A 14,305-nucleotide genomic window follows, 5' to 3' on the forward strand; every position below is an offset into this window, starting at 1 on the left:
AAAGGAAAGGAAAGGAAAGGAAAGGAAAGGAAAGGAAAGGAAAGGAAAGGAAAGGATAATCTGTAACTGATCTTGATTGGATTAACTACCCAACAGCTCTTGCATGCCAACCACCTGTTTCCTCAGATGCTTGCTGACTGGTGTATAGAACAGAAGCAGAAGAAATGTTAGAATACTGTGGAAACAAGTTAGATGAATAGTGTATAAAGAAAGGTGACTACGGCATCCACACTGCAGAAATATTTCAGTCACTTTTTGACACCACTTTAAGTGCCATGTCTCAATGCTATGGAATTCTGAGAATTGCAATTTGTTGTGGTTCCAGAGCTCTCTGACAGATAAGGCTAAATGTCTCACAAAAGTTATATTTGCTATTTTGTCTTCCTTATCTCAGTTAGTGATCAGAATTGGTGTTAAATATTATTTAAACATTGGGGGGGGGGCTCCATTATTGTTGTTGTTGTTGTTATTATTATATAGTGCAATCATGGCTCTTTACAAGTAAAACATCCATAAATAGTGGGTCCTCACACAGATGTAAAATCTAAAATATATGTATGCATATACATACATAGATACACACACACACACACACAGAGAGAGAGAGAGAGAGAGAGAGAGATAGTGGGAAAGAAGGAATAATAAAAATATAAAACTATATAATACAATTGTAAAATAAAATATTCAGATAGACTTTGTTGTTTATTGTTAACTGCCCGCAAGTGCATCTTGACCCATGATGGCCCTATGGATGAGACATTTCCAAGACCCCCATTCCTCCACTGCTCTGCAAAATTCCTGCAAGCCCATACCCATGTTCTCTGTCCATCCATCTAACATGCAGCCTTCCTCTCTTTCTGCTTCCCTCCACCTTTTCTAGCATTATTGTTTTTTCTAATGAGTCCTCCCATCTTATGATGAGTCCAAAGTACAACAGCCTCAATTTTGTCATTTTGGCTTCCAGGGAGATTTCCAGCTTGATCTGCTCTAGGACCCATTTGTTTGTCCTTTTTGCTATCCACAGGATTCTCAACACTGTTCTCCAGGATCACATCTGAAATGCATTGATTTTCTTCCTATCTTGTTTCTTAACTGTCCCCCATGCTTTCTGTTCCTATCAATGTTTGATCCTAGGTATGAGAATTCTTTTACCATTTCTATTTCCTCATTGTCCAGGTTAAATTTGTGTTGATTCTCCATGGTCATTATTTTTATTTTCTTTATATTCAACAGTAGACCTGCTTTGCACTTTCTTCGTTGATCTTTCTTAGTAGGTGTTCCAGATCTTGGAGGTTTTCTGCTAGTACTATGGTGTCATCTGCATATCTTAAATTGTTGATATTCATTCATCTTATTTTCACTCCTCCTTCTTCTTTGTCCAGGCCTGCTTTTAAATAAATAATAATAATAAATAATTTTTTTATTTGTTTCCCCACCTCTCCCAGTTGGATCGAAGCAGGGTTACAGACTAAATAAAATCACAATGTATACATTAAAATTCTCTGACTCAGTTATTTACATTAAAATCCAGCATGTTAGCTACTAATTACAAACAGCAATACAATACTCAATACAATATAATGGGGAAATAAAGCAGCATCTCATTCAAGGGGCATGTCAGTCATTATCTTACATCGTATCTGGGTATGCTTGGCAAAATAGTTCAGTTTTAACTGCTTTCCTGAATATCTCCAATGAGGACACCGAATGGATGTTCTCAGGAAGGCTATTCCACAATCTCAGAACCCTTATTGAAAAGGCTCTTTGTGAAGTGGAAGCATATTTGGGGTTCATAGTTTCCAATAAATTCATACCCGATGTTCTAAGGGTGTGGGGTGGATTGTATGGGGAGAGGCGGTCCCATAAGTAACTCAGACCCAAGCCATATAGGGCTTTATAGGTCATAACCAACACCTTGTATTGTGCCTGGAAGCTAATAGGAAGCCAGTGAAGATCTTTCAATATAGGTGTTATATGGTCAAACCTTGAAGATCTGGTGACCAGTCTGGCTGCCATATTTTGTACTAATTGGAGCTTCCAAACTTGGTACAAGGGTAGCCCCATGTAGAGCACATTACAGAAGTCTAGATGAGAGGCTACCAGTGCGTGTACCACTGTTTCAAGGTCCCTTTGGTCCAGGTAGGGTCGCAGTCGGTGTATCAACCGAAGTTGATAGCAAGCACTTCTGGCTGTCGCATCTACTTGAGATGTCAACTGCAAGGACGAATCCAGAAGTACTCCTAGGCTGCGAACTTCGTCCTTCAGGGGAAGTGTGACCCCGTCAAGGACGGGTTGACAAATTTCCTTCCTTGGACCTTGGGGGCCTATCACTAGTACTTACATTTTCTCTGGATTCAGTCTGAGTTTGTTTTCTCTCATCCAGCCCATTACCGCCTTCAAGCAGGCATTTAGAGGAGAGATGCCGTCCTTAGACACTGCGTCAGTCGGAGACATAGAGAACCATATTTGTGTGTCATCAGCGTACTGATAACACCTTGCCCCATATCTCTGGATGATCTCTCCCAGTGGTTTCATGTAAATGTTGAACAGCATGGGGGACAGAATAGCTCCTTGAGGGACACCAGATGTCAGTTCCCTCTTAGAGGAGCAAGTGTCCCCCAGCTTCACCATCAGGAATCTACCCAAGAGGTAGGATCGGAACCACTGGAACGCAGTGCCTCCAATTCCCCTCTCTCTCAGGCGTTCCAGAAGGATACTGTGGTTGACGATAGCAAAACCCACTGAGATGTCCAAAAGCACCAGCAAGGTCACACTTCCCCTGTCGGCACTCAGATGGAGATCATCGACTAAGGCGACCATGGCTGTCTCAACTCCATAGCCCGCCCTGAAGCCAGTTTGAAATGGGTCTAGATAATCAGTATCATCCAAGACAGCTTGGAGTTGGAAGGCAACTGCTGTCTCGATCACCTTGCCCAAAAATGGCAGCAAAGAAACTGGTCTGTAATTATTTCTCACTAGGGGGTCAAGAGAGGTTTTTTTCAGTAGTGGTTTAACCACTGCTAGCTTTAGTTTGGATGGAAATTCTCCCTATTGAAAAGCTTTTCTTAGAATATGTTCTGCATACAACAGGTAGGGTGAAGGGATTCAGCCTTGTCTGACCCCTTTGCCAATTGGGAACCATCTGTTTCTCCATGTTCTGTTCTGACCATAGTCTATTGTCCTGGGTATAGATTTCTCATCATGATTATGAGATGTGTTGGCACTTCCATGTCTTTAAGGGCATTCCATAGCCTTTCATGATCTATGCAACTGAAAGCTTTTCTATAGTCTATAAAGCACATGCTGATTTTCTTTTGAAATTCCCTGATGCGCTCCACTATCCATCATATATTTGCAATATGGTCTCTAGTGCCTTTATCTTTCCTGAACCCTGCTTGGACGTCTGGTATTTTTCTCTCCATATATGGTTGAAGTCAATATTGCACAATTTTGAGCATAATTTTGCCTGTGTGGAGATCAGTGCTATGGTCCTATAATTGCCGCAGTCTTTTATATCTCCTTTATTGTTGCTGGGGATGTATATTGTCCACTTCCAATCTATTGGCCAATGTTTTGTTTTCCATATCTGTTGACATATACTGGTAAACACTAGAGTTTATTCTGTCAATGTGGATTTCAGCATTCAATTAGGATAACATCTGTTCCTGTTATTTGTTTTTCATCATTTTTCTTATTGCAGATTCCCCTTCGCTTTTTAGAATTTGTGGTTCATCTTCATATGGCTCTTAATTCCATGTGTCCTTCATGTTGCCATCTCTTTTGTAACTCTTCTGTGTATTGCATCCAATGTCTTTTTATTCCTTCCTAGTCTTGATTTGTGTTGTTTTTATTGTCATAGAGTGTCTTGGTTTGAATTTTCCTGTGATGTTCCAGATATTGTGAAATAGATCTCTTGTTCTTCTCTTTTTGTTGTCTTCTATTTCTCTACATTGGTCATTGTAGTAGTTTTCTTTATCTTTCTGCACTAGATATTGTACTGCTGCATTCATTGTTCTTAGTTTGTTTCTATCCCTCTCTTGTTTTTCTTCGCTTCTTTTCATTATTGCTTGTGGTGTTCTATCTGTCATCCTGATAGACTACAAAAATAAAACATAAAGTAAACTGACAAGCACATATAATCAAAATATAGAGCATTATAAAACAATATTGAACTAAAATTCCCATTGCTTTTAAAAACAAGAGAGCTTTTCACTGAGATTTAAAAATCCTTGGCTGAACCAAGGAAGATGAAACCTTTGCTCAGGTGAGAACTTGAAGCTATAGTTCCTAGAATGTCCATCTCAAACAGGGGCTAAAAGCCAGGTGGAAGCTAGGTTGTGTAGGGTAAAACATGGAGCTTGTCCTGAATCCTAGAAGGCTAGGGTGACTAATGAAGAGATTAATAGTGGGGTAACGTGATCAAATGATAGGCCAAAAAGACAATCTTAGAAGCAGAAAGTGGAATTGCAACCAGGGGACTAAGGTTAAATAATGGAAAACTAGTTATAAGATTACAATAGTCTAGACTAGAGCAGGAAATGGCCAAGGCATGAACTATGGTCTTAGCAGAAGAAGCAGAAAGAAAAGGTCTGATTTTGCAATGTTATAAAGAAAAAAGTGACATTACTCTGCTACAGCTTCTGTGTGAGGAACAAATGACAATAAAGAGTCAAAAAATAAAGCCAAGACTACATGTTTCCTTCACAGGATAAATGGGAACATTATGAACAGTGACAGAAAATATATGCTGTAAATAAGGTTTTGGAGGAGAAATAAGTAGTTCCATCTTTGCCATTTCAGGTTTTAGAGAAAGATGGAACATCCCTACTGAGTTAGTTGAAAAACATCAGATATCAGAGGAGTTATGGAGTGGAAAAATATAAGCCCTAACCTATAACCCTAGTACATTTTGCATAAAATAAGATGTCTAGTTTCCAAACTTTCTAGTTCTGAACAGAACAGGAATTCTGGGCTGGAATCCTGTTGGCAACCTGTACTGGAGTAACCTGGGATTGCCATGGAGTATGTCATTTTGGGGATGTTGACAAAGGAATATTGAAAACTGCCTTGTCCTACACTGTGTGTGCATCCCCACAGCCCTTTAGTGCAGGAAGCATCAGGAGAAGACAGCAGATGTCCAGCACATGGAGGCTGATTTGAGGGAGGAGGGGCTAACTCCATGAATCTATGCTGATAGTGTCTTATACTCCACTGCAATTCCCCTGCTGTGCACACTACCTATAGCTTTTTTCAAAGGTAACGATTGATGTTGCTTCTAATGCAACAAATTCATTTTTACCAGGAAATGCTAATAATAACACACTGATGCTTTTGAGAAATTTATTTTTTTAAAAAAATAATAATACCATATATACTCATCTATAAGTCTAAAAATGTATGCCGAAAAATTGACCTCAAAATCCTAGGTCAACTTATTTACGGGTCAGTCTGGTTATGTGATAGTAGCTTTTTCAGATTTTCCCATGCAGTTTCTTTCTGTCCTGAACCAAACAAACAGAGTCCTTGGTTACTGATTGATTGCCTGTCCACATACTTTGCTGTTTTGGGAGTGAAAGCTGAAACAATCAAGCCTCATATTGATTGCTGCTTCCCTCTTGCCACTGGCATACATGCCTCCAAATTTTCCACATGACCTATCCATGGGTCATGTCAAAATCCATAATTTTGGCCCCAAAACTTGCCCTTGACTTAAACAAGAGGTCGACTTATAGTCAAGTATATACAGTACTTCAAGCTCTGTTACAAGCACAAATAGCATACTGTTATATCACTGTGGACTGATGCTGGCAGTCAGATCAGGTATTATTCATTTTTAAGTACACAATTGCACACTGAATTTTGTTATATTTCCTTATTGTTGGTGCAACTGTACCATTTTAGCTTTTGTGTCTTGTAGAAAACCATTACAAAATGAATCTAACTTTCTTTTTATCCCTCTTTTGGTCCATAGATGACTTTTCCTCAGAGTATTGTGCATTTTGCTTTCCACCTTAAAGTGTTTTCAGTTACACTGTATCATTCTTCTTGGCACTTTTTTCATAGGTCTTCTGCTTTGAGAGTTATAAAAGGTTGTCATCTGGGTTGCATTCATTTCCTTTCCAACTAAAACTGCTTTTTCTGTTCCACGGGCACCCTTGTCATTTGAACTTCTTGACGCTGGCAGTCAGGCCAGGTATTCTTAATTTCCTTGCATTGTTCTGATTGTAAATTACATAACCTATTTGCTTTTCTATATCAGAACAAAAAACTTTCCAACCCAAAAATCAAAATAATTTCAGTTGAGCCTTTATGCAGTGCTGCTTTATAAATCTAAAAGTAGGCAGTTGATTCATCAATAGAGCTCAAAAACAAAGTATGACATCCATAACTTTACCAGTTGTTTGTCATTCTGGGAAATTCAAGCATCTAAGCACATCTACCAAAGAAAGAAAGAAATGCTGTTGGAAAACTATGGAGGCAGTGACTGTATTTTTCTCTATTTTTGCAACTAAGGGAAAAATCTGAATCCTTATATTTTGTAGAATACATGGGAATTCTGTGTGTGTGTGTGTGTGTGTGTGTGTGTGTGTGTGTGTGTTGGATTTCTAGTCCACCTTTCTCCCAAAATGGGATTCAAGGCTCCTTGAACATGAAGAGCAACTATGAAGAATGAGTTCATAATCTCATCTACATACATGAAAGCATACATTCCATCATACAGCAGTGATGGAATCCCACTGGGTGACTTTGGGCAATAATATACCTCCAGCCTTAGAGGACATCAATGGAAAACCTCCTCTGAACAAATTATGTCAAGAAAACTCTTGTTATAAAGTTGCCATAATCCAGAGCTGAATTGAAGACAGAAAGCAACACAAAAACATTTCCAAGGTCCAAGACCCAAGGTTATAGCAAACTAAAACCAATATATTATTTAAAGAAAACAGGTGAAAGGTCCATAAAGGTCCTTAAAAGTATGTGCATACAGAAGTACAGTACATGTAAGTCCAATTCAGTAGGCAAGAAGTTTCATTTGAATTCATTTGAATTCAGATGAAATTTAGAAATGAAGATATGTGTGTGTGTGTGTGTGTGTATATATATTGCCATCAAACTAGTTTCAAAGAACAACAAGGATTTTTATATCTTTGTCACAGCAGAGAACAAAGTTAAATTACACATATTAGCCATCTTCAAAGAATTCACTGCCAGAATATATGAGAGGGCAGAAGATAGAATATGCATCATGCTTGAGTCAGCTAGCACCTATTATTTTACAGGGATTCTTACAAATAATACTGTCATCATCATCATCATCATCATCATCATCATCATCATCATCATCATCATCATCATCCCACCTCTTCCACAGAACAAGGCAGAATGGATGAACTTCGGATAAAGCCAGTTGCATCACTAGGGTTGGCGTCACCTGTGTGGTAATGCCATGGTCTCACCCCCCGCCATTGACCTCCATTTCACACCATAAAAAATCCTTAGTAATGCTTTTTTGCACTAATGTTACTCATAAATCATAATTTCCGTGTACCACTGAATGTAGTTGTGACATAAACAACTAGCAAAATTAAAATTATACCTTCAAATTACACTATCATATGCACAACCTAAATGTATTTACATATACAGAGTGAGGTTTGGTTAAAATGTGATGTTTTTAAAGAAAATTGAGAAAGAATACAAAATTTTAAATTTTTCAATTTTTAAGTTTTTTAAAAAATGATTTTTTTGAATTTTGAAAATTTATTTTAAAAAATTCTGGGGCCTCTCAGAATTTCTCTCAGACTGAGAAGATCATCTGCTGAGACCTCCAGAGGAGCCCAGGGGATTTCAGCAGAAAATGTCATTGGTCATAGCTAGATACTTCTCCGATCCCTCCCGCACTCTCCACCGGTAATGAAATGCCTCAGGGGAGCTGTTGCAGTACACTGGTGAGTCCTGAGGCTGGTGATGGAGCCATAGGCCTGTTACAAACTGCCAAAATAAAGCTGCTTCGAGTCACAGTGGAGGTATGGTGTTTCAATGATGCATGCGTCCTAATAGTCCAGAAGTCGCACCAAAGGAACGCTCCAGACTGGAGCGTAGCTTTGGTGTGGCTTCTGGACTCTTAGGACGCATGCATCATTGAAACACCATACCTCCAAAGTGACTCGAAGCAGCTTTATTTTGGCTGTCTGTAACAGGCCATAGTAGAACTCTTATACTACACCCAGCCATGTAAGATCTTGGTCACTGGGAGGTGCAATCCAACATATGTGGTGTGTACCAAATTGAGAAGGAATAATTAAAGGTTACAATGTCATAAATATTAAGAAGAAATCGTAGAAAAGAAGCATAGCAAATGGTGAAAGAAGTAATAATTTGGCATCTATAACTTTATAGTCACAGTCTATCACAATTCAACAAACTGTGTGTTTCTTCCTTGCTACTGAATATGCACAGTAGAAACTTCCTACTTGTTGACTAACAGTTCTGATTAACTAAATGGACATCAAGACTGTGGACATTTATATCCAATAAATAATGCACTTAGATATCTGCCTTTCACGAGAACAAGTTGCATTTGTCTATAAAGCCTAGTAATTACCACAACCCCCAAAGCCTTGGTAGACATTTTTGCACATCACTTGTTGCATTATCCTTTTAACTGGAGATTCCAGGCATTGAATCTAAGACCTTATGTATGCAAGGCATGTGCTCTCCCACTGAGCTATGGATGCAGCCTATTGAAGGCACAGTTATAATGTAGATGCCTGGTTGTATAAATTGGTACCTGCTTTCAAGAAAAGCCCATTCTACCACAGCATTTTTCCTAACTTTGGTTGAAATGCGCTAAATCCAGTATCCACTGCTCAAGATGTTCTATATGTGTTCTTTATATCCAGCAAAGTATCTGCAAAGATATACCATATTCTGTTAAAATCAATTATGTGTATCCACAATCAGGCTCAAAGGAATCAGTAGGTTGGGATATATATGACATTCTTTACTGGCAGTGATGATGCAAGTGGAATTAGGGATTTAAAATCCATTTAACTCTTAGAATAAACTGCTCTGTTTAACCTTGAAAAGTTGCTTGCATTTTTTTTCAAGGCCTCTGTTTGCTTTCAGGAATTTATCTTCAGTTTAGCTTTAATCCATTTTATATCTCCTACTTCATCTTTCCAATCTGTAAAGCAGAAGCATCAATTGGTCTGCACATGCTACTTTCTCAAAGCCTTCAATTTATAAACACAGATAAAATATTTGGACTGAAAACAAAACTGAGTTAGGGATATACAGTGCACCCATGTTATACGCGGGCACGTTATATGCAAACTTGAGTGTATGCGTTCAAGCCGTGGGGAGTGTGCGGGGTGCAAGGGGCAGTGCATCCCATTCAAATGAATAGGGTGCACACCCGTGGTGCCCCGCGTGCTCCCGCACCGCCATGCTGCCGCACACATGAGCCCCATTCAAGTGAATGGGGCTCAAACATATGTGGAATTAGCCTTACGTGGGGGGTCCGGAACGGATCCCCCACGTAAGGCAAGGGTCCACTGTAATTACCATCAAAATTTTACACATAAAAAATTAAACACAATCAAGGAAAAATTATTGAATATTAAGTAAATATTTCACGTAAGATGCTCAAAAAAGTAACATTCTTTTCCATTAAGTGATATTCTTCTCTTCAGTTACTTAGTATATGAACTAGACACATAATACCCAGAGCTTTAAAAGCTCCTTTCTGCCCCACATGGAGGCCACAGCAACCAAAAGGGGCAGCCTCTGGGAGCCCTAAAAAGAACCCACTCCTGGCGTGTTCTTTTGAAGGCACGCACTGGGGGTCCTTGGCGCCTTTGTACACAACAATGATGTCCATATGGTGACATGCTGTTTGGACACTGCACCAGCAGCCCCTGTGTGGCGTGGTAGGGCTCAGGAGTGTGCGGACGCTCCACTCTCTCGAGCCCTAAAATTGGCCCCAGTCTGTACTTTGCGCCAGTCTGTACCAGGCCTTATTCAAACTATAATACAGTTATAAACTTAACCAAATTAGTTTGTTACAGTTATTTTTTTAAAAAAATAGCAAAGTAATTTACTTACCAGTTTTCCACAAATTATAAAATATTGACACAATACAGCCTGCATCTAGCACAACCTGAACCATCACCTCAACTATGTCATATTCCTTCTCAATCATTTAATGACAAAAGTAATTAAAGAGTCAGAGTTTAACCACAAATGAGTTAGGTTATCTCTGATTACATTCTACATATAATGTAATGTAGTTATACCCTCATTACAGGATAAAATAATTAATTGCAAGTAAGTAGGCATCTGTACCACTGGGTGATTTTGGGCAAGTCACACTATCTCAGTCCCAGAAGATGGTAATGGCAAACCTCCTTGGAACAAATCTTGCCAAGAAAACCCAATAAGTTGTTACAGGTTTCACTTGTTTTTCTTCACTTATTATGTTATAAGAAATATTTGGAGAATTGATCATTACATTATGACCCATGAAGTAACAAGCATTAAGAGCTTGGATGTAACTAGTTACAGATACATTTGTTGTTGTGTGCCTTCAAGTCGTTTCTGACTTGTGGTAACCCTAAGGAGCATGGGCCCCCTCTCAGAATTGCTTCAGTGATTCGAGTTTATTGGGAACCAGGGATGTTTGAACCGGTTCAAACCAATTTGCGATCCGGTTCAAAAGGTAGTGGGAATGATGATCTCCCTCTTAGTGGGACATAGAGGTGTGAGCATTTCCCTCTTTTTCATCTAAAGCTTTGAGGGGGATTGGCACTCTAGCATACACTGAACCTGGGCCCATTTTGCCTGTTAAAGATAAGCATTTGAACTTGCCATATATAAAATATTGTTTGTACATCTTAACTAGATAATTAGGTCATAGGTAGATCTTAGTGCACAATGTATCTATTTTAAACAATATTCAAAATACATATTTTCATGCTGTGTTGACTTGTAGTAGGGTATGTCACAGATTGGCAAAGTGCTTCTTTTGTGGCATTTCAATGAAAGCAGAGGCAAGCTTAAAGAAAACACATCTTTCCTGCACTGAAAAATATCAAAACACCATAGCTCATCATGTTGCTTTCTCATAAAAATGGTCAGAAATACTGTCTTCCTGAGCTTATAAAATATTTTATATTGCTACTGAAAATACTAAGTTGTGTTAGTGCCTCTGTGTGGCATTCTTGTTGTAAACTGTTTAAACTTGGCAATAATGCACCATAACATTTATTGTACAGAGGTGAACTTATAATACAGACGTTACTGTATGTTTAGTAAGGTTTTCAAGAATAAAATCAGACATATTATTAAAGTCTGTAGATGCCATCAGCTAGGTACTAATAGGGAGAGGGTACATTAAGGGCAACTGAACACAAATATTCTATTGAATATTGTTTTTACAGAATAAATATTTGAAAACTGTGTAGTAACATTATTCGTTTGTTTGTTTGTTTGTTTGTTTGTTTAAAAAGGCATTATGGATGTAGCAGCAAATTAACGTTTCCTGGCCTAATGCTTACCTGGAAAACTTAGCAAAATAATTGGTAGAAACACTTGAAATATTTAAGAAAAAGCCTCATAAAAGAAGAATCAATGCGGTTTCTGTAAATCGCTTATTAACCTGCATTACCAGTTTTTTATTGGTTTTTTTTTTAGCAAACCACAGAAATACCTGGCAGTAACATAAAACAGTTCATAAACTGAATGATCTCTGTCCTGCTTCATGTACTTTGCATGGAACTAAAACTAAATAAATCTGAGGTCATGAAATCAGATCATTGTGTTGGAGAAGATAATAAATGCAACCAAATAAATGCGAAACAAGCTGTTTTTTATTAGAATCATTCAGTTGCATGCATCTCTTTTTAGTACAACATGTGCAATAGGAAAGTCCACCCTAAAACGGAGGTATTTAATAGTCAATGAAAATGGGACTAGATCTGAATTCCATAGTGGCCAATTCAACTTAACTCGTGTTTACATTGCATCATTATGATGCATATTTCTTAACTTCTATGAACATTCATAATTGTATAAAAGTAAGTATACAGTGCACCAAGTTGTCATTTGTCAACAGTCTCATTATTTTAATAGTTCTGTCCTGATTTGCACATTGATTTGCAGATCTGTGTAGTCACTTTATTCCTGATGCTTATTAACTGGCAATAGCTCATGTAAAAGGCCTCCAATGAAAAATAGAATTTTTGAAAAAAATGTTCAGGTGAGATGAAAGTTTTGCATGTGATGTCCAATTTATGTAAAAGATAAACATATAAGGCGCGCTACAGACACGCCGAAGGGGTGTATTAGGGTTAGGAAAGGGCGTAGTAGGGTTGAGAAGGGGCGTCACTTCCGGACGCCCCTCAACCCTAGTACGGACCGAGTCCGTACAAAACGGGGGTGCCCGTCCACACGGGGGCCACCATCTTGATGTAGCGGACGCATGATGCCATGAGTGCGCCATTGCCGCCTCACGGCATCATAACCGCGCCGCAAAGAGAAGCGCCGTTTTGGGGCTTCTTTTTGCAGCGCAGAGGAGCCATGCGGTTTGTTTGCTGGGGCTCCTCTGCGATGCAAATGATGGCGGCGGCAGACCGCCCATTTTGGGCGGTCTGTAACGCACCTATGTTAAAATAATAACAATGCAGGGGAAAAAACACAGAAGGATAACATGCACATATGTTCCATATTTTTATACAACTTCACCACCCTGGAAATATTTAATTTTGTCTGGTTTGGGACTATAAACAAGGTCAAACCTGATTAGTACTTCCACCAGTGAACATGAGGGATCTCTAGGTAAAACTCTAACTCCCAACATCCCCTGCCATTGTCTATCTTGGGCAGGACTACTGTGACTTGCACCTACAGGTGCACCTAGAGGAGCTTCTCTCCTTACTGTGGAGGGAGGTTAACAGAATAGCTCAAGTAAAACTGTGGCTGTTGTCATGCCTAAAGTACACAAGCTATTACTGTAGCCACTTTCTAGTTCCAGATTGTATCCCTGGGTGTTATCAAACAATCTCCAGACAGACATACTATTTCTAAGATAACAGCGATCTGATGCTATGCACCAAGAGGGAACAGGAACACCCAACTTCTTATTTACAATTAAAACTATAAAACAGACTCTGAGACACCTGAACAGTAAGGCATGGTTTTTTGCTGTTCTTATGATGCATCCTTGGATTTGTTGCACTAAAGCAAAGATATGGTAGATATCATATGCCCCTAGTGTGACATTTTGAGGCATTCAGTAAAAATTGGTTCCCAGATTTTCTTGGTGGGTTCTTAGGCATGTGGAAAAAAAAGTTTATGAATTGGGGTCTTAGGTGGCCCAAGGGTTACATACTGAGATAGAGAAAAGAAATTGAGGGAGGGACAGAATACAGATTGAGCAGCAAGAAGAGAGTTATTTGAGAAAAGTTATTTTACTTCTCGACCTCTTCCTCTCCCCTTGCCCAGTAAGTGCCAGGAGAGGAATAATTGAATTTAAATTGATTGGCCACAGGTTCAGGAGGGAAAATAGTGTATGGAATTACCACATGATGATGTGATGATCACTTACATAAATGGTTTTAGAGATCAGATAAATTCATAGAGGAAAGGTCCATTGGCAACTATTAGCTGTGAAAGCAAGAAATGCTTCTTCCATATTCAGGGGAAATATCCTGCTGATACTTGAATGCTTGGAGACAAACAAGGGATGCCTGTTATTATCTTGCCTTGCCTATGAGTTTCCCAAGGGCATGTGGATGATGGACACAGAGTGCTAAATGGACTTCTGATCTGACCTCAGCATCACCCTGCTTATACTTTTACAATTCCTCTCCAAACATACAGCCTAGCTTAACAACAATGATATCATTTTGCAGTTGTATAGTATTTTGATTGTTTCAACTGCATTCATTCTTTATTCTACTGGCCTTTATTAACTGAATCTTTAACAGACTACAAGGCAGCAAGTGCAGCAGCAGTAGAAGACACAGGAATTTTGAATTTATGCTGGCATTACACCTCTAATTCATTATTAATACTGCACACTGCCATGTGTTCCTAGGGTAACCTGTATGCAGATGAGTGGCAAGGTAGTAGCAGGTCTTAGTGCTGATCTCAATAACATTCCCAATAAGAGTGTGCATTACCCCAAAAAAGTGGGTAAGTGGTTTTGTGACAACACTCCAATGGTAAATTGTAAATTATGAAATATCCTGATGCTTCTTATTCCAACTCATTCATCTTTCATCTAACAGCCCCTTAAATTCCA

Source organism: Sceloporus undulatus, chromosome 2 (genome assembly GCF_019175285.1).
Source record: "Sceloporus undulatus isolate JIND9_A2432 ecotype Alabama chromosome 2, SceUnd_v1.1, whole genome shotgun sequence".
Taxonomy (NCBI): domain Eukaryota; kingdom Metazoa; phylum Chordata; class Lepidosauria; order Squamata; family Phrynosomatidae; genus Sceloporus; species Sceloporus undulatus.